The sequence below is a fragment of the Mercenaria mercenaria genome, chromosome 19, assembly GCF_021730395.1.
Source record: "Mercenaria mercenaria strain notata chromosome 19, MADL_Memer_1, whole genome shotgun sequence".
Classification (NCBI taxonomy): Eukaryota; Metazoa; Mollusca; class Bivalvia; order Venerida; family Veneridae; genus Mercenaria; species Mercenaria mercenaria.
The window spans coordinates 24,028,055-24,049,551 of NC_069379.1; positions in this window are offsets into that span (position 1 = coordinate 24,028,055).

A 21,497-nucleotide genomic window follows, 5' to 3' on the forward strand; every position below is an offset into this window, starting at 1 on the left:
CATGTGGGAAAGAGGTGAGCGATTCAGGACCATCATGGTCCTCTTGTTATTCGGCTCGTGGATTTTGCAAGGATGGATCACACTCGGTGCTTGCGTGACTCGTGAGATCCGATCTGGCAAAAATCCACACAAGCCAAATACAGTATCCTGGATCGAGCTTATGTTATAATAACCCTATTATGACATCTGCATGGAAAGCAACTTGACACATCACTTTCTTGGCATCACACTGAATGTGAAGCCGAGACTGATATGACCTGCCAGGAAGTTACTGTTCTTGACCTATGCATCACAGGCATATCAATGTCAAGCGTTATTTCTATTTGATAGACTATAGTCAGGATCTGATTAACTGCTGTGCACATATTGCCCCTATGTTTTGGTGTTTAGGCCTAGTCCGCCACAAAGAACAATCTTCAGTTCAGTTTTCACAAAAGGAAGAACATGAAGTAATGAATGTGTGTGCCATTTTGTATGTGTCTAAAAAACACACAGAAAAAGTTGTAAAAATATATAAAAGATATATAAGAAAATAATAACAAAAACTGGAAAACAAAGAACTTCCTCATCGCTAGTGGCGTTCGTGTCGTGAGGAGGGCATGCAGTAGATTGTCTGGTGTGTTGCTAGTATTTTACAGCACACATTTGCCAGTATACTGGAACAAACTACCAAGATGCATCAAATTAAATGGAAATTTAACCCAACAGATAATAATGAATTCATAGTATTTGCATCTCTCACTACTATACATGTATAACATACCTATGTGCACGCTTTGCAAACATTTGTATGTTATTTGAGTCACAAACAGATGTTAAAATTTGTGACTATTAAATTATTCATAATGAATATAAAAAGTATTGGTTAGTTTACATTTGGGAACACCCTGTAGTTATATATTTTTGTTTAAAAGTACTGTTGCCCCCCCCCCCCCCCCCCTCCCCTCCTTTGCATCAACACAATAGTTACAGAAAATGTGTATAATTAATATCTACATATACTGGCCAAATATGGTTTTGATGCACAGTGGGGGTGGGGTGGGCAATAAAGAACAAGAACTGTCTCCATAGGATGACACATGCCCCCGATGGCACTTTGAATGAATAGTTATGGCCGATGTTAGAGTTTAGGACCTTTGACCTACGGAGCAGGGTCTTGCGCGCGACACGTCGTCTTACTGTGTCACACATTCATGCGTAGTTATTCTAAAATCCATGCATGAATGACAAAGATATGGACCGGACACGCCCATCAATGCACTATCATGAAAAATGACCTTTAACGTCTAAGTGTGACCTTGACCTTTGAACTACGGACCTGGGTCTTGCGCACGACACGTCGTCTTACTGTGGTACACATTCATGCCAAGTTATTTGAAAATCCATCTATGGATGACAAAGATATGGACCGGACACGCCCATCAATGCACTATCCTTTAAAGTCTAAGTGTGACCTTGACCTTTGAGCTACGGACCTGGGTCTTGCGCGCGACACGTCGTCTTACTGTGGTACACATTCATGCCAAGTTATTTGAAAATCTATCCATCGATGACAAAGATATGGACCGGACACGCCCATCAATGCACTATCCTTTAATGTCTAAGTGTGACCTTGACCTTTGAGCTACGGACCTGGGTCTTGCGCGCGACACGTCGTCTTACTGTGGTACACATTCATGTCAAGTTATTTGAAAATCCATCCATCGATGACAAAGATATGGACCGGACACGAAAATTGCAGACCGACAGACTGACAGACGATTCAAAAACTATATGCCTCCCTTCGGGGGCATAAAAATAGCTTTTATATGTATATAACAGGGTATGTAATTCAATTGAGAGCCAAAAAAAAATCACCGTCTTAAGAAACAAATATTGAAAATTTGACTTTAAGAAATAATCTAGAGTATGTATTTTGATGGTATTTGTAATTAAATATTTATTTCTGAGTGGTTTATTTTTCATTCTTGGAGTAGGCAAATTCATATAGAAAGTGTCCGAAGTTCTTACGAAAGTTTACACACCAGGAGGGTCTAATGCAAAAAAATTACATTCCTGTACGTACATGTGAATTGTAAACAAATTAATAAAAGTAACTGTTATCATTTTCAAGGTGATAGCCAATGTTCCCGATACAGAATATATATATACATATATAAACAAGAGCCGTTTCTTCTTATGTGACTTATAGGAACATAGTAAGCGACTGTTTATTTATTTTATTATTGTTATAGTAACCTTTGACACTAACTTCGAGGACAAGTCGGGTTTGTGACAAATAGATGTATGTTGTTGGGTGGGGGAAAAAGGTCCAAAATTTAAACTAAAAGCTCTATTGCATGCATTTTTTGTTATTTCTTTGCATACAATTAGGCTGTTTCGAGTTGAGAGTATCAGAAAATTAAAGGAAATAAAACACATCTTTGAAAAAGTCCCGATCTTTCATCACCTGTTTGGTCGGCGCATGTTTACAAATTTAATGTAAGTAGGCCGTGATGTCCATGAAGCCGTGTAAATTGATAATTTTGATGAAACTTTGGTTTTATTTAGTAATTGTGAGAGATCGTTAATTGATCAGAAAGATTGGACAGTGGGAAGTTATAAAATCAAAGCACTAAGAGTACTGGTGGGGCAACAGATACAGAATTTTTGTTGACAAAGTCCGTAAGACAGCCAATGCTCAACTATTCGAATTATTGTCCCAGAAGCAGCAAAATATTACCCTAAATGTTAAAAAATCTATAGAGTTTCAATCCAGTATCTGCGTTAGTTTTGGAGATAGTAACTTGCATGCAAAACTTTAACCAGAAGTTTTAAGTTCAAATGGGGACATAATTTGATCAAAATGCATGTTAGAGTTATGGGACTTGATGCAATCAACCAGTTTTATAACCCCGAAAGCACGTTAAGTTTCAATTTAATATCTCAATTTGTTCTGCAGATAGTAACTTGCAAGCAAAACTTTAACCAGAATTTTCTAAGTCCAAAAGGGGCATAATTTGCCCAAAATACATGTTACAGTTATGGGACTTGACCCAGTGAGGTTGGTAATATTGATCTAGAAAAAGAAACAAGAGCTGTCAGTGGACAGCGCGCTCGACTATTCTCAGTGCTTGATAGTATAACATAAGCTATGAGTAAAACTATAACATTACAATAAGCATATTCTAAGTCGAAAAGGGGCCATAATTCAATCAAAATGCTTGATAGAGTTGCTTCTCCTTTTTACAGACTGGGGTCATGATGGTAAACAAGTATGCAAAATATCATAGCAATATCTCAAAAGACTTTGAAAATATTTGGGGTGGTACGCAAACTTTAACATTTATTCTAAGTCGAAAAGGGGCCATAATTCAGTCAAAATGCTTGACAGAGTTGCCTCCTCCTTTTTACAGACTGGGGTCATGATGGTAAACAAGTATGCAAAATATCAAAGCAAAATCTCAATGGACTTTAAAAATATATAGGGTGGTAAGCAAACTTTAACATTTGTGTGACACTCACGCTGGGGCGAGTAGGATAGCTCCCCTATTCTTCGAATAGTCGAGCTAAAAATAAGTTTCAAATCTATATGCCTTTAAGTAATAGCTGTATGTACTTGCACGCAAAACTTTAACCAGGATTTTCTAAGTCCAAAAGGGGGCATAATTTGGCAAAAATGCAGGTCAGAGATATGGGACTTGATGCTATCAACTAGTTTTATAACGCCAAAGACACATGTGAAGTTTCAATTCAATATCTGCATTAGTTTTGGAGATAGTAGCATGCATGCATGTAAAACTTTAACCAGGATTTTTTAAGTCCAAAAGGGAGCATAATTTGCCCAAAATACATGACAGTTATGGGACTTGACCCAGTGAGGTTGGTAACAGTGAGGTTGGTAATTGATCTAGAAAAAGAAAAAATAAGTTTCAAATCTATAATTATGCTTTTTAGTTATAGCTGTATGGACTTGCACGCAAAACTTTAACCAGGATTTTCTAGGTCCAAAAGGGGGCATAATTTGGCCAAAATGCAGGTCAGAGATATGGGACTTGATGCTATCAACTAGTTTTATAACCCCAAAGACACATGTAAAGTTTCAATTCAATATCTGCATTAGTTTTGGAGATAGAAGCATGCATGTAAAAATTTAACCAGGATTTTCTAAGTCCAAAAGGGGGCATAACTTGCCCAAAATACATGTCAGTTATGGGACTTGACCTAGTGAGGTTGGTAATTGATCTAGAAAAAGAAGAAATAAATTTCAAATCTATATGCCTTTTAGTAATAGCTGTATGGACTTGCACGCACAACTTTAACCAGGATTTTCTAAGTCCAAAAGGGGGCATAATTTGGCCAAAATGCAGGTCAGAGTTATGGGACTTGATACTATCAACTAGTTTTATAACCCAGAAGACACGTGTGAAGTTTCAATTCAATATCTGCATTAGTTTTCGAGATAGTAACTTGCATGTAAAACTTTAACCAGGATTTTCTAAGTCCAAAAGGGGGCATAATTTGCTCAAAATACATGTCAGAGTATGGGACTTGACCCAGTGAGGTTAGAAAAAGAAAAAATAAGTTTCAAAGCTATATGCCTTTAAATGCCATATGTAAATACCATATGAACTTGCATGCAAAACGTTAACCAAGGTGTGATGCCGACGCCGACGCCAGGGTGAGTAGAATAGCTAGACTATTCTTCGAATAGTTGAGCTAAATATTAAGGTCGAATCCTGTGGGTCTGTTTTGAATTTTGCTCACTTCATTCAAAAATAACCTTAGGGCAGAAGTAAAACCTACCTACATTTCTGCCACATGTAATCTTAAAGTGAAGGCAAAATAGAGAACTTTTACTGCACGTAACTCAGTATTTTTAAAGATTTCTAACTCTACCCCTTCTGTTTCAGAGGTAAATTCACTTTGAACAGCAAGAAATTGCTTATCAAATGAACTTTTTCCACTTTTGTACAATAAATCAATTATAAGTCTTGAAAGAAGTAAAAACTTACTAGAAAATAAGGGAAAAAAATTGGTCCCAGTAGGACTTGAACCTACGCCCCCCTGAAAATTGCAGTCAAAGTAGGTTTATGGTAGGAATTGAATACTCTTCAAAAAGGAGGTTCTCTATTATGGGTTTAATACCTTAAATGCAAAGTAATGAAATGCATTCAGCAACATCACACTGTGTTTGATAAACACACATGTCCCCCACCAGCGCTTTGACCGAACATTTTGCCAATATGATCACTCCCATGTTATTTCTAAATTGAAATGAGGTCAAGGTCAAAGTAAGGTTGTGTGAATTGGGTGGAGGGGCAATGCTCCAAGGCTGTGTCTGTGTAAATACCCAGATGCCTGGCAAGCGATGTTTGTGCTAAACAAAACAGTCCAATCTAGTTAACCGGAAATCCAGCCAGTATGAACACCCCATGCTACTTTCTTAGTCCAAATGAAGCCAAGATGAGAAATCTTCAAGGCAGTATGTGGTGCCTTGCAAGCGGGGTAGGTACAAGACGAAGCAGTCCAATCAAATTAACCTCTGTACAGACAGATAGTTCAATCACTATATGCCCTAGTAAGCATCAGGTGGTGGTGGGAGGAGGACAAAACATGCAATAAGTACAAATCATATATGAGCAGTTTGTAAAACTTTATTCTAAAATAAAAACATCTCTTTAGAACGGAACTAGAGAGCATAAATGGCAAGAATTAAACAAGTGAATGAAGTTGCCATGCAATACAAAGTCCGCTACTGGAATGCACCTAATTTTCTTTACTGCAGTATAACAAAATGAACTGATATCTGTCAATGATATATAAACAATATTGTACTATATAAAATATGTTATAAACAAGAGGGCCATGAAGGCCCTGTATCGCTCACCTGACCTATTGACCTAAAGATCATCAAGATTAACACGACAAGAAGAAGAAGAAGATCAAGATTAACATTCTGACCAAGATTCATTAAGATATGGTCATAAATGTGGCCTTTAAAGTGTTAACTAGCTTTTCCTTTAATTTGACCCCGTGGCCTAGTTTTTGACCTGACATGACCTAGATTCGAACTTGACCTAAAGATCACCAAGATTAACATTCTGACTAAGTTTCAAGAAGATACAGTCATAAATGTGGCCTCTAGAGTGTTATCAAACTTTTCCTTTGATTTGACCTAGTGACCTAGTTTTGATCCTACCTGACCCAGATTTGAACTTAACCTATAGATCATCAAGATTAACATTTTGACCAAGTTTCATTAAGATATGGTCATAATTGCGGTATCTACAGTGTAAACTATCTTTCCCTTTGATTTGACCTGGTGACCTAGTTTTTGATCCTACATGACCCAGATTATAAGTTGACCTTGAAATCATCAAGATTAACATTCTGACCAAGTTTCAGGAAGATACAAACATGAATGTGACCTCTACAGTGTTTACAAGCTTTTCCTTTGATTTGACCTGGTGACCTAGTTTTTGACCCCAGATGACACAATATCGAACTCATCAAAGAGTTTATTCAGAGTAACATTCTGACCAAATTTCATTAAGATTGGGCCAAAAATGTGACCTCTAAAGTGTTAACAGTCAAATTGTTGACGACGGACCGACGGACACAGGGCAATCACAAAAGCTCACCTTTGAGCACTTCGTGCTCAGCTGAGCTAAAAACACTTGGATTAAAATTTGCATATATAAAAACCTACAGTTGTTTTCATACGGAATTTTTCGGCCGATTCATACTTTATCATGACATCAGGAGTTTTAACTGACCAATCAGAGCGCTGCATTTTCAAGTACAGTGTAACAGCCCAGTTTTCCCCCCAGTCAGTTCTTTCCCCAGGGAAAAAACTGACAAGTCAATTCTTTCCCCAAGGGAAAAAAATGACTAGTCAGTTTCTTCCCCCCTAGTCGGTTTTTCCCCCTTGGAATTAGTTTTCTGAAAGGGGAAGAAACTGACTAGTTAGTCAGATTTTTCCCCGGGGAAAAAACTGACTAGTCAGTTCTTTCCCCCTAGTCAAGTTTTCCCTTCAAGTACTGGTTTCTTTCGGTATTGTTATTAGGGATACAAGTGTCTATTCATTTTCCATTTAAATTTCAGATGAAACAGGTATTGTTTTTCATTTGAATAAACCTATATGTTTCTTTTTTTGTAACTTTTAATCAATGTTTTTTTTTGTTAAATCAAATTTTTTAACTTCTGTTTGATTGCCATTTCTATTTAATATCTGTCAGGTGCTGGGAAGAAATTGACTGCCCTAGTATGTACTTGACCTTTTTTCTGACCTGTTAAGTGGGAGAAGAAATTGACTGGTCAGTTCTTCTCCCCCACACCCCACCCCCAAGCATATACTTGACCTATCAGGTTGGGGAAGAAATTGACCAGTCAGTTCTTTCCCCACTAGCATATACTTGACGTGTCAGGTGGGGTTAAGAAATTGACCGGTCAGTTCTTTCCCCCCCTAGCATATACTTGACCTGTCAGGTGAGGGGAAGAAACTGACTTGTCAGTTCTTTCCCCCCTAGACAGTACTTGACCTATGGGGTGGGGAGAAGAAATTCACCGGTCAGTTCTTTCCCTCCTAGCCAGTATTTGATCTGTCTAGTGGGGTAATGAAATTGACCAGTCAGTTCTTTCCCCCCTAGCCAGTAGTTGACCTGTCGGGTGAAGGAAGAAATTGACCAGTCAGTTCTTTCCCCACTAGCCTGTACTTGCTCTTTTAGGTTGGGAAAGAAATTGACCAGTCAGTTCTTTTCCCCCTAGCCAGTACTTGACCTGTGGGGTGGAGAGAAGAAATTGACTGGTCAGTTCTTTCCCCCCTAGCCAGTACATGATCTGTCGGGTAGGGTAATGAAATTGACCAGTCAGTTCTTTCCCCCCTAGCCAATACTTGACCTGTTGGTTGGGGAAATGAAATTGACCAGTCTGTTCTTTCCCCCCTAACCAGTACTTGCTCTGTTAATTGGGGGAATAAATTGACTAGTCAGTTCTTCCCCCCTCCTCCCCAGCCAGTACTTGCTCTGTTAGGTGGGGAAAGAAACTGACCAGTCAGTAGTTCTTTCCCCCCTAGCCAGTACTTACCTGTCAGGTGGGAGAAGAAATTGACCAGTCAGTTCTTTCCCCCCTAGCCAGTACTTGATCTGTCGAGTTGGGAATTGAAATTGACCAGTCAGTTCTTTCCCCACTAGCTTTAAGTACTTGACCTGTCGGGTGGGTAGAAGAAATTGACTGGTCAGTTCTTTCTCCCCTATCAAATACTTGACCTGTCAGGTGGGGGAAGAAATTGACCAGTCAGTCCTTTCCCCTCCTAAGCCAGTGCTTTGTTTGGTGGGGGAAGAAATTGACTGGTCAGTTCTTTCCCCCCTACCCAGTACTTGAAATTGCAGTCAGTTCTTTCCTCCCTAGTCAGTACTTGCTCTTTTAGGTTGGGGAAGAAATTGACCGGTCAGTTCTTTTCCTCCTAGCCAGTACTTGCTCTGTTAGGTGGGGGAAGAAATTGACTGGTCAGTTCTTTCCCCCTTAGCCAGTACTTGACCTGTCAGGTGAGGGAAGAAATTGATTGGTCAGTTCTTTCCCCCTAGCCAGAACTTAGACCTATCAGGAGGGGGAAGAAACTGACCAGTCAATTTCCCCCCTCCCCCTAGCCAGTACTTGACCTGTCAGGTGGGGGAAGAAATTGACCAGTCAGTTCTTTCCACCTAGCCAGTACTTGACCTGTCAGGTGGGGGAAGAAATTGACCTATCAACTTTCATGATCCTAGGCCCAAGTGTTCTTGAGTTATCATCCGGAAACCGTTTATCTGTTCCAGGTCACTGTGACCTTGATCTTTGCCAGACTGACCTCAAAATCAATAGGGTTCATCTGCTGGTCATGATCATCAACCTCCCTATCAACTTTCATGATCCTAGGCTCAAGCTTTCTCCCTCCTTCTTCAAAAAGGGGCATAACAAAGGGAAATTAATCTTTAAAAAAGAAATTATTATAATTCCTCACAAAACTCTTTACCTGGTAGAGATAGGTCAAAATACACCTAAAGATTCGATGTAACATGCATGTTGTACCACAGAAAAGTGGTCTCGATTTTTCCTTACAGCCAGTAATGAAAAAGTAACAATATGATTTATTTATAGTAACAACCAAGGGACGTAATTATAAAAACAAGGGTGCCAAATGGTGGTGAACATTTGTGCCAAAATACATCAAAATTCCTCCATGCATGAAGAAAAATGCTCCGGACAAAGTCATTCTTAAATTTAACCTTTGACCTCTAAGTATGACCTTGACCCTGATTCTTGCGCATGACAATCCCTCTCATGGTGGTGAACATTTGTGCCAAGTTACATCAAAATCCCTCCATGCATGAAGAAGAAATGCTCCTATCAACTTTCATAATCCTAGGCCGAAGTGTTCTTGAGTTATCATCCGGAAACCGTTTAACTGTTCTAGGTCACTGTGACCTTCACCTTTGCCAGACTGACCTCTGGGTTCATCTGCTGGTCATGTTCAACCTCCCTATCAACTTTCATGATCCTAGGCTCAAGCGTTCTCGAGCTATCATCCGGAAACCAATTGGTCTACATACTGACCGACCAACATACATCTGCAAAACAATATACCCCTCCTTCTTCGAAGGGGGCCATAACAAAGGGAAATTAATCCTAAAAAAAAAATTATGATTTATTTATAGTAACAACAAAGGGACGTAATTATAAATTATTGTGCCAAGTAATATTAAGATCCCTTCATGGATGGGAGAGTTATGGACCGTACAGGAAAAAAGCCCTGTTGACCTTTGACCTCCAACTGTGACCTTGAACTTTGAGGTAGGGGTCTGGATTTTGCGGATGGCATGTTGTCTCATCATGCGGAACATTTGTTCCATGTAGTATCAAAATCCCTTCATGGATGGCAGAGTTATGGACCTAACAGAAAAAAAGCTCTGTTGACCTTTGACCTCCAATTATGACCTTGACCTTTGAGCTAGGGGTCAGGCTTTTGCGCATGACACGTTGTCTCACCATGGGAAACATTTGTGCCAAGTAATATTAAAATCCCTTAGTGGATGACAGAGTTATGGACCGGACAGGAAATTGCAGACGGACGGAATGACAGACGGACGGAAAAGCGCATTCCTAAAGTCCTAATAAATGAAAGTAATGAAGGCTTTCAGCTGACACTGCTGTTAAGAGTCCTACCAATAGGCACAACAGAATGTTTTACAAACTATATTGTTATGAAAAACTGCTGAATTTGAACTGGATTGTTGGCATATATACCAATTATAGTCTTATATATCAAGAAAATCTGGGCATATAGTCCAAGAAATTCGTGAAACAATTGTGCACTTCCTGTGAAAAGTATGAAACTTGGCATGATTGTAGATGGATGTATTGTCCTTCATTTTTGACTGGGAACCAGGTTGCAGATATTCAAAATGGCCGCCAAAATTCAAGATGGCTGCCAAAATACACATTTTTGTAAAAAATGCTCTAGCATTGCATACATGGCAAAAAATATTAAAACAAGGAGCTGTGTTCAATAAACGCTTGATGCCCCCGGTGGCATCCTTGTCAATACAAAGCAACCTAACTCCAAAACAAGATCAAGTTCACGGTCAAGGTCAAACTGAGGTCAGGTGATGTCTGAAGATGAGGAATGGTCACAGGTTACATCTGCATTAGTATCAAGACATTCTAGTTAGAGGTAAGATTGCTAGACGAAACGGTCCCATTTGGTTAACCTCGTACGGACGGACAGGACAATCACTATATGCCTCCCGCATCAGTAGATGCCAAGGGCATGAAAATGTAGCAGAAAGTAATTTTTAGCTAGATATAAGCTCTATTTGCTTACAAAAAAAGGTCCAATATGGCGACCAAATCAAAGATGGCCGCCATAAAATCATTTTTCCATGAAAATCGTGCTTCAAATGGGAGAAATATGCGAAAATGATGAAATGTTGCATGGTACATGTAGAACATATTTGCAAATTACACTCCTCAAACAATTTTACACTAACAGTGGATAAACAAATTCAATATGGCCTACAAAATTCAAAAAGGCTACCACAAAATATTTTTTCCATGAAAATTGTGCATCATTTAGTCATACTGTGTGAAAATTTTGAAACCTTGCAAGGTAGCATATATATTTTATAATACGCTCTTCAAACAGTCATAAAACTTACAGAGAATAAAACAAGAGGGCCATGATGGCCCTGGGTCCCTCACCAGAGTAACACACCATTACAAACATGTCTGACCTACTGACCCAGTTTTTGACACCACATGACCCAGTTTCAAACTCGTCTGAGTTTTCAAGCAGATAAACATTTTGACCAAGTTTCATGAAGACTGGAGCAAAAATGTGGCCTCTGGTGTTTTTTTCTTCGATTTGCCATAGTAACGTAGTTTTTTACCCAACCAGACCTAATTTTTAACCTGTCCGAAATTTCATGGAGACAAATATTCTAATTTTCATTAAGATTGGACCAAAAATGTGGCCTGAGTGTAAACAAGCATTTTCTTTCATTTGACCTAGTGACCTAGTTTTTGACCCCGAATGACCAAGATTATAACTTGTCCATGATTTCATGAAAACAGACATTCTGACAAAGTTTTGTGAAGATTGGAACAAAAAAGTGGCCTCTAGAGTATAAACAAGCTTTTCCTTTGATTTTACTAAGTGACCTAGTTTTTGATCCTACATGACCCAGAGTCGAAATCATACAAGACTTCATGATACCAAACATTCTGACCAAGTTTTATGAAGATTGAATAAAAAATGTGGCCCCTAGTGTTAACAAGAGTATCCTTTGATCTAACCTAGTGCCCTAGTTTTTGGCCCCATATGACCCAGATTCAAATCTGGCTTGAAGATCAACAAGATAAACATTTTGACCAAGTTTCATGGAGATAGATTCATAAATATGGCCTCTAAAGTGTTAACAAGCTTTTCCTTTAATTTGACTGGGTGACCTAGAAATCATCAAGACAAACATTCTCACACTGGCCATAGCTTTCGCAGAAGCGGTGGTTCCAACGCAGTGGCGGTGGAGGATTCGTCACAGAAGCGGTGGAGAAATATGGCCGACTGACTACATTTATGCTGTCATCGGTACGTTTTCTAATGACCTTTTAACGTTTTACTGAAAACAACCAGTGAGACAGGAGCCCACATGTGTACTGTTCCAACCAGAAACACTTGTTCAGTGCAATTCTTTGTCATTAATGTAAACACTTCTGTACAGTCTGACGAGGGACTGCCATTTTTGTAGAATTCCCATTAAAATGGTAACATCTTGCACAAAACGACCCCTGAGCACGTTTGCAGAAAATCATAAGTACGGCCCTGTCAAGCAAAAACTATTTCTTCGTAATAGGTGAATTTTCATTACACGCATATGAAAAAATCGACCAAAAATGATTCCAACGCAGGGTGCAGTGGGTACAGTTGCAACGCATTACGGTGGATCCTATTTCTTTAATGTTCGTTATGGACTTTTAACTTAAGTAAACAGCATTTTCCTGGGATTTTGATTGGGGTAGATCCATGAAATCACTTTGACATCAGATAGCAACAGAAACTTAATGTTCAGCAATAATATACTATTGACTTGCACTTCCGTTCTGTTGAATGCACACACGAAAAGCTTTGTTTTAAACCATAATCATTTTACTAAATCAACTGCCAAATAATAACGCCATGTTCTTTCGTACTAAATACACCCCCAATTATGATTATTGATATTAAAGCATGAGGGTTTTCTTCATTTTCCTTTTCCCTTATTTTATTCAAAATATCAACTGACAATATCGATTTTTTTATTAATTGCTTACCACATGCGACTTTTACATCATAGAACAGACCAACTTATCTAATATAAAAACTGACAGGGTTTCTGCTGCCCCTTTGTTTGTTTTGGCCACATAATATCGAAGTCATGTTCGCATTGGGGTAGGGGCGGGGGAGTATTCTCCAACACACTGCACATGCTGCAACCATTTGTCATTTTTATAGGTTTTTAATCATGTTTTAGCATATTTAAGTATATTCCCAGCTGTAATTTCTTTTCATAATAAGATTAACTGAAATTAGTTGATTCCTTGTTGTCCTCTTGGCACTAAAACAAGGAGTTAAAGGTCTCTTAATATGTTTGATTGGCGCTGTGACAGTTTTCAGAGGAAAATGAATTTTTTGTCTTTCATTTTTTGTAGCATTTCTTTCTGCTTGTCTGTTGTTAGTGATTTGTACTATGTTTCTCCGTTTGTCTTTCAGTGTTAAACTTAGCCTTAGAATCATCAAGATAAACATTACTGAAGATAAGGCCATAAATGTGGCGTATGGCGTTAGCAGGTTTTTCTTTTGATCTGACCTGGTGACCTAGTTTTTGACCCCACATAACAAAATTTCGAACTTGACCTAGAGATTATTAAGATAAAAATTCCATGCACAGTGTGTCTAATCACGTGATCGCGCTACGTCATTTTGAGCTCGAAAGTGAAAGTAGAAAGGTAAACAAAAATTGAAAATCAGGGCGTAAATTTTTTAATCTATATATTGTGTTTATATTGTGCATATATGATTCGAAACCTATTTGAAAGTGCTATCCCCGCGATTTCCCCACCAAAAGCTTTTCATTTTAATGCTATTCCTGTTCCGTTGACTTGCACATTAAGCGCATACTATCGAAAGTGGTTGGACAGGAACAGCGTTAAAACGAGAAGGTTTTGGCGGGACAATTATAGTACCTGGGCTGGCACTTTCGAATAGGTTTCGAATGATGTACATGATATCAACACAATATATTGTATAATAAACTTACGCCCTGATTTATAATTTTTGTTTACATTTCCACTTTCACTTTCTGACTCAAATTTAAATGACGTAGCGCGATCATGTGATTGGGCAAACATATGCAAGTTTTGTATCAAATCCAAGCATAAATGAAACCTTATATGGCTGAGAGGGCCAGAATAGAAAATTTGCCCCTTTCAGGGGTAGTGTCTCTTGCAGTCTGACTAAAGTACTATCCTACGCTACATACGCTTAGGATCTGAACACGAGTTATTGGTAACCTCGTTCTGACGACCCTTCCGCTAGCCAATCAAAAGCTAACTTACAACATTCTAAACGCTTTAAAAAGCCTTGGTTTTTGATATGTACAATTCTTATGTCGTAACAGGTCAGATAGCCGGTTAGCTCAGTCGGTAGGGCACTTGCTCTGTTAGCGAGAAGTCCCGGGTTCGAACCTTGGACTGACTGCAAATTTTTCTTACTCTTTGTCATTCGAACAAGTCGTCTGATTGGTTCAAATAAAAATAGATCTGCGAAAATAAAAATAGCTATATTGGAAATCCAAAATATACAGAAGACGAATGTGAATGGGTCGTTCTCAGATCTTCGTTTAGAAGATCAAGTACTTTAGTGAGATTGTATCTCTTGAACATATGATGGAATCTAGCTGGTTTTCAATAGGAACCGAGATCTTATTGTGACGTAATTTGTGTGTAAATGTAGTTAAAGTAAAAAGTAAAATATCACTGTTATCATGTTCATAAGGTGAACATTTTGGCTCAAAAGAAATTGTGGATGGACAACAGACAGACAGAAGACTGACGAACAAAGGGCAATCAAATTATCTCATCTTGTCACTAAGAAAAAAGTCTAAACTTTTTCCTCGACACTTTGAGATTCTGTGGTAAACGTCTAAAAATAAAAGGATATTGTTGAAGAAGAGGTAAACTAGCCTACTTGTAAAAAGTCTTAACTCCAGTAACACAGCTGCTCTATGGCATTTTGTTAAGATATGCTACATATTAGTAATTGTATGTACTTTAGTCAAGTTATCATACGATGCAGAAGTCGCATGTGATCAACTCAGAAAATTAATATTGTCACTTGATATTATGTATTTACAGACGTGCAAATCAATGTCATATTTATTCTAAACTTTCAGTTTCTGTCGCTATCTAATGTCAAATTGATTTCATGGCCCTACCAAAATTTTGGGAAAATGCTGTTTACAGTAAACCTCACTTATAAGGAACAGCTTGGGACCTCTAAAAATTGTTCCCTATAACCGAGGTTCCTTATATCCGTATAGCGAACTAGTTCCTTGTAACCGAGGTGTGTATAACGAACACAATTTGTATAGCGAACACTATTTGACTGACGTTTGATAATGGCTATGTGTTCACACTCCGGGCCGACTTTGAATAGTTTAGTTTCTAGCACCAGTCCTTTTCTTGAGAAATGGTAAGGTGAACTTCCTGCATGTATATGACTGAAATAGTGTTGAAACGCGGCGTTAAACCTAAACCAAGCCAAAATGTTCGTCGGTAAGAATGACCGTAATTTGTGTATATTTTTATCGGTTATTTCTATCTTCTTTTTAGAGAGCGCTACATGATGACTATTAGATATGTTGCAGTGACTCCCCTTACCTTGCTTGGCTGCATGTTATGTAAATTGGCATCAGTATTAATATAAAACAAATGTTATTTTTTTATTACAAAAATGTTAAATTAGACTACCCATTAAAATTTAAAAGTAGGGTGTTTATGACATACAGTGTATTACGAATAGACAACGGCGCCATACATACAGATTAAAGTGTAAACTGGATTGTTTGCCATTGTTAATCACGTGTAATTAGCACATTTATTTAGGATAGTATAACCGTGACTGATTTTCGTTCACTATTGTTAACATGAAATACCTAATACATGTAGCTTTCAAACATAATCTTGAGTAAATATAAGTTTACTATCGTCTAGTATTTGGTAATTTCATGATATAATATATTTTCTTTTTATCAATTGAATGAACAAACTGAAGATCAAAGAAATGAAATAATTTGTGTTTATTCATGTGCATGAAAGCGCTTGAAAGTGCCGACGTTTTACTCTGACGACATCAGCGATTCTCCTGTTTATTTCCGGTTTTCAATAATTTTTATTTTTTATGTCGGTTCGCTATAACCGAGGGGTTTTCCATTGAATTTCGTACTTTGGGACTGGAAAAAGTGTTCCTTAAAACCGAGTGTTCCTTATAGCCGAGTTCCCTATAACCGAGGATTTTTACATTGAATAAAGAAGGAATTAGATCGGGGAATTGAAAACTGTTCCTTATAACCGAGTGTTCCTTATATCCGAGTTCCTTATAAGTGAGGTTTACTGTACTCCAATTTAAAATCAACAGCAAACATTAAAGAAACAAGATCCACCGTAATGCGTTGCAACTGTACCCATCACACACTGCGTTGGGATGATTTTTGGTTGATCATTTTGTATGCTTGCAATGAAAAATTACCGATTATGGAGAAAAAGTTTTTGCTTGACAGTGTCATACTTACATTTTGATGCAAACGTGCTCAGGGGTCGTTTTGTACAAGATTTTACCATTTCTGATAGAAATTCTACAAAAACGGCAATCCCTCGTCAACTGTACAGAAGTGTATACATTAATGACAAAGAATTGCACTGAACAAGTGCTTGTGGCTGGAAGAATACATATGTGGGCTCCTGTCTCACTGGTTGTTTTCAGTCAAACGTGAAACACTCGTTAGAAAATGTGCCGATGAGGGCGTAAATATAGTCAGTCGGCCATATTTCTCCACCGCTTCTGCGACAAATCCTCCACCGCCACTGCGTTGGAACCACCGCTTCTGCGAAAGCTATGGCCAGTGTGATTCTGACCAATTCTCAAAATTAAAATGTGGTATCTAGAGTGTTAACAAAATTTTCCTTTGATTTGACCGGGTGACCTAGTTTTTGACCCAACATGACCCAGATTCGAACTTGGCCTAGAGGTCATCAAGATAAACATTCTGACCAAGTTTCACGAAGATATGGTCGTAAATGTGGTCTCTAGAGTATTAACAAGCTTTTCCTTTGATTTGACCTGGTGACCTAGTTTTTGACCCAATATCAAACTCGTCCAAGATTTTATTGAGGGTAACATTCTGACCAAGTTTCATTAAAATTGGGCCAATATTGCGATCTCTAGAGTCAAATTGTTGACGACGACTGACGACGACGGACACAGAGCGATCACATAAAAATTAATATGGCCAATAAAATTCAAGATGGCTGCCATAAAAACATTTTCCATGAAATCTTTAGTTGGGCATATTGTGTGAATATGGTATACAGATTTGTAAAATATGCTCATAAAAAATTTAACACTTACACTGGGTAAATAAGTCCATGAATATGACTAATGAAATCTCAAGATGGTCGCAAAAAAAATCAGAAAGAATGGATTTACCTCGGAAATGCACACCTGACCTCATAATTCGCACACCTGACCTCATAATTATATCTACAACAGGTCACAGTAATTGCCATTGGATTAATTATCCATATACAGTCCCAATTGCTTATGTTGGTATATGTTGTTCTTCTGTCATTGACTGACCCTAGATTTAACCTGCCCTTTTAGTTTAAACATGTTTCATTCCATCAATTAACTAGAACTGTCACAGGAGTGACTCATACCCCGACCATACGGTCTTGTCACAGAAGAATGGCAACCATAAGTAATCTTAAAAATACTTAGAATATAAAAATGTCAAAAAAGCACAATAGGCTTCCTTTGGATGCAGCTATTTTTATTTGTAATCCACTCAGTGATCAAAACCTTATTCTCACCCTATGTCATTGGCCTAAAAAATTGTTTGGCAATTGCATACAGAGGCTGTTCGTATGCCGCAACAGGAGTCTTGTGGAGACTGTGGCGGTGGGCACTGCCTTAAATTGGTAATGTACATTAAGTGGTATAACTCCTCTCTAACATCTGCAGTTTGCAGGACATAGCAGTGGATGTTTGGCAGTTTCTGGGCATATAAGACAAAGCCTTACTTTAATATCCTACTTATCTGTTGAGCTTACATCTGACATACTTATTCATTAGTAGAAGCAAAGCATTATACAGATGTTAATTTTTCCTCAGTTTAACGGAGTCTGTTCATGACAGGTAATAGACAGTGCAACTCCCCTCACGCTACCTAGCATTCGCTTTAGCGGAATCCTATAAATATTGAATGGATTCCATGATCCTAATATTGCATGGATTCCATGATCCTAAAGAACCATAGAATATAACAACACTGAATGCACAACCAAAAACTAACCATACTATTGTTTTATGCTGAGAGATAATGTAAACAGTTCTAGACTATGGTATAGAATTTCAGTAATATAACAATACATAGCAGTAGGTGGGTATGCTGTTTACAAATTAATGGGTATGTAAGTAGAAAAAAATAAAGAGTGCTTATACACAGAACAATAAATTGACAATAGCACAAATTCAGTATTTGATAGTTCTTTCAAATTCATACATTTACAAACTGTATTTTATTGTGCAAAATAACTGATTTGGATATTGTAAACCTAGAAATGTTTTCGCGCTTTTTAAATTAGCGCCTTTCCTGGGTAGTATATTTTCGTGGAATCAAATAGCCGCAAAAAACTCTGATCTAACAAAAACGCGAAAGATTCTAGCTTCATTTATAAAGATCGCTATAAAATTGTTCTGTGCTTACACATACCTGGATATTAATAATTGATATTCTAGTACCGTAATTGTATAACATGAGTGCACAAATCCACTTTATTTCAATTGATTAACAATTTACTTATTTATGAAGCAACAGCATTTTCAATATCGATCCGTCAGGCAAACAGGGAAAAAAACAAAATGCATCTATCAAACAACATATACATGCAGTTTGCAGTCGGCAGCCAATACGATATATTATTTGTAAGTAAAATATTGTGTCTATTTCTGCTAAGTGTGGATTAATTGCCTATTTAAATGGCAAACAAATGACAGTGTAATAACAGCAATTTACTGACTGTTAATAATTGGGTGTGTCAATAACAGTTGATATGGATGAAAAGGATTAGGGTGCATTTATAACTAAAGGGTACAATGTAACTGAACATTTTCGAGAATACTATAAATGCAACTCTTCATTTTTGCAGGATTCATGATGGATATGATTCCCCAGATTTGTATCCGCGAAAATGTTCATGTTTTGAAAAACGCGAAATATATTATCCGCAAACATTTCTAGGTTTACAGTATTAAATGTGTAGTTCACAATTTTTATATACCTTTTATACACATCTGAACTGGAAATTGTATTTTTGTACTTTTGTTGTTAGTAAATTATCTCAACTTTACATCTGTGTATGTGCTGCAAAGTTCGTTTTTACTTTTCGTCTCAGCTTTGAAAACAAACTAATATCAATATGAAAACAGTTTTCCCTTTTACTTTATCCACTGTACACTAACATATACATTATTGACCTTACAAGTACCTGTTATATACCTATCTGAGCAGATTGTTGCACAATGCTTTGTAATCACAAGCATTTACTCATACTGATAAAACATTTATTAATATGAACAAAACTCACCATAAAACAAGAGATCACAAAGTGATCTTGGCGCCCACCAATGTGCTATTTTTGAATGTTCCAAATTTCAAGACTTATTGACAAGCTCAAGGTCAAATTTCATTTCCGTACACAACACTGTGCATGTGGTCCATGCATATGGTCCAAATTTGAAAGCTGTAGCTTGAGAAATGTGGAAGTAGGTCACTAGATCAATTTCAAGGACAAAGTTCTTTGTACACAAAACTATGCATGTGCATCAAATTTGAAGGCTGTAGTTTGAGAAATGTGGAAGTAGGTCACTAGGTCAATCTTAAGGTCAAAGTTCATTTTGGTACACAAAACTATACAAGTGGTCGAAATTTGAAGGCTGTAGTTTGAGAAATGTGAAAGTAGGTCACTAGGTCAAAATCAAGGTCAAATTTCATTTCGGAACAAAAAACTATGCATGTGGTCCAAATTTGAAGCCTGTACCTTCAAAAATGTGAAAGTAGGTCACTAGGTCAATGTCAAGGTCAACTCATGTCAAGGTTCATCTTGCCACACAAAACTATACATGTGGTCCAAATTTGAATGTTGTAGGTTATGGACAAGGAGATTTTAAGATTTCCCTATATAAGTCTATATGAACTATGTGACCCCTTGGGCGGGGCCATATTTGACCCTAGGGGGACAACTTGAACAAACTTTGTAGAGAACCACAAGATGATGCTACATTACAAATATCAAAGCCCTAGGCTTTGAGGTTTGGACAAGAAGATTTTCAAAGCTTTTCCCTATATATAACTCTATGTAAACCCTGTGACCCCCTGGGTGGGGCCATATTTGACCCTGTGTAAATAATATGAACAATCTTTGTAAAAAAAAACTAGATGACGTCACATACAAAATATCAAAGCCCTAGGCCCTGTGGTTTTGGAAAAGATGTTTTTCAAAGTTTTTCCTAATATAAGTCTATATAAACAATGTGACACCCTCGGGCAGGGCCATATTTGACCCCAGGAAAATAATTTGAACAGTCTTGGTAGAGGACCACTAGATAATGCTACATACCAAATATCAAAGCCCTAGGCCCTGTGGTTTTGGACAAGAAGATTTTCAAAGTTTTTCCCTATATAAATCTATGTAAATTATAACAAGAGGGCCAAGATGGCCCTAGGTCGCTCACCTAAGAAACACACCATAACAGTGTAAAACATGTTTGACCTAGTGATTTCATGGAAACAAATATTCTGACCAATTTTCATTAAGATTGGACCAAAAAATTGGCCTCTTGAGATTAAACAAGCATTTTCTTAGATATCACCTAGTGACCTAGTTTTTGACCCTAGATGACCCATGTTCAAACTCGACCTAAATTTTATCAAGAAAATCATTCTGACCAAAATTCATGAAGATCAATTGAAAAATAAAGCCTCTATCACATTCACAAGATTTTTATTTGATTTGACCAAGTGACCTAGTTTTTGACCTCAGATGACTCATATTCAAACTCGACCTAGATTTCATTAAGGCAATCATCCTGACCAAATTTCATAACAAGAGGGCCAAGATGGCCCTAGGTCGCTCACCTGAGAAACACACCATAACACACCATAACAGTGTAAACATGTTTGACCTAGTAATTTCATGGAAAAAATAATATTCTGACCAATTATCATTATAATTGGAGCAAATAATTTTGAGTATAGATAAGTATTTTCTTGATTTGACCTAGTTACCTAGTTTTTAACCCCAGATGACCCATATTCGAACTTGACCTAGATTTCATCAAGGCTATCATTCTGACCAAAATTCATGAAGATCGATTGAAAAATACAGTCTCTATGGCATACACAACGTTTTTCTTTGATTTGACCTAGTGACCTAGTTTTTTGCCCCAGACTACCCATATTCAAACTTGACCTAGAATTCATCAAGACAACCATTCTGACCAAATCTTATGAAAATCTAGTGTAAATGCAGCCCCTATTGCATACACAAGGTTTTTCCTTGATTTGACCTAGTGTCCTAGTTTTTAAACCCAGATGACCCATATTGGCTCTTGACCTAGATTTCATCAAGGCAATCATTCTGACCAAATTTCATGAATACAGCCTCTT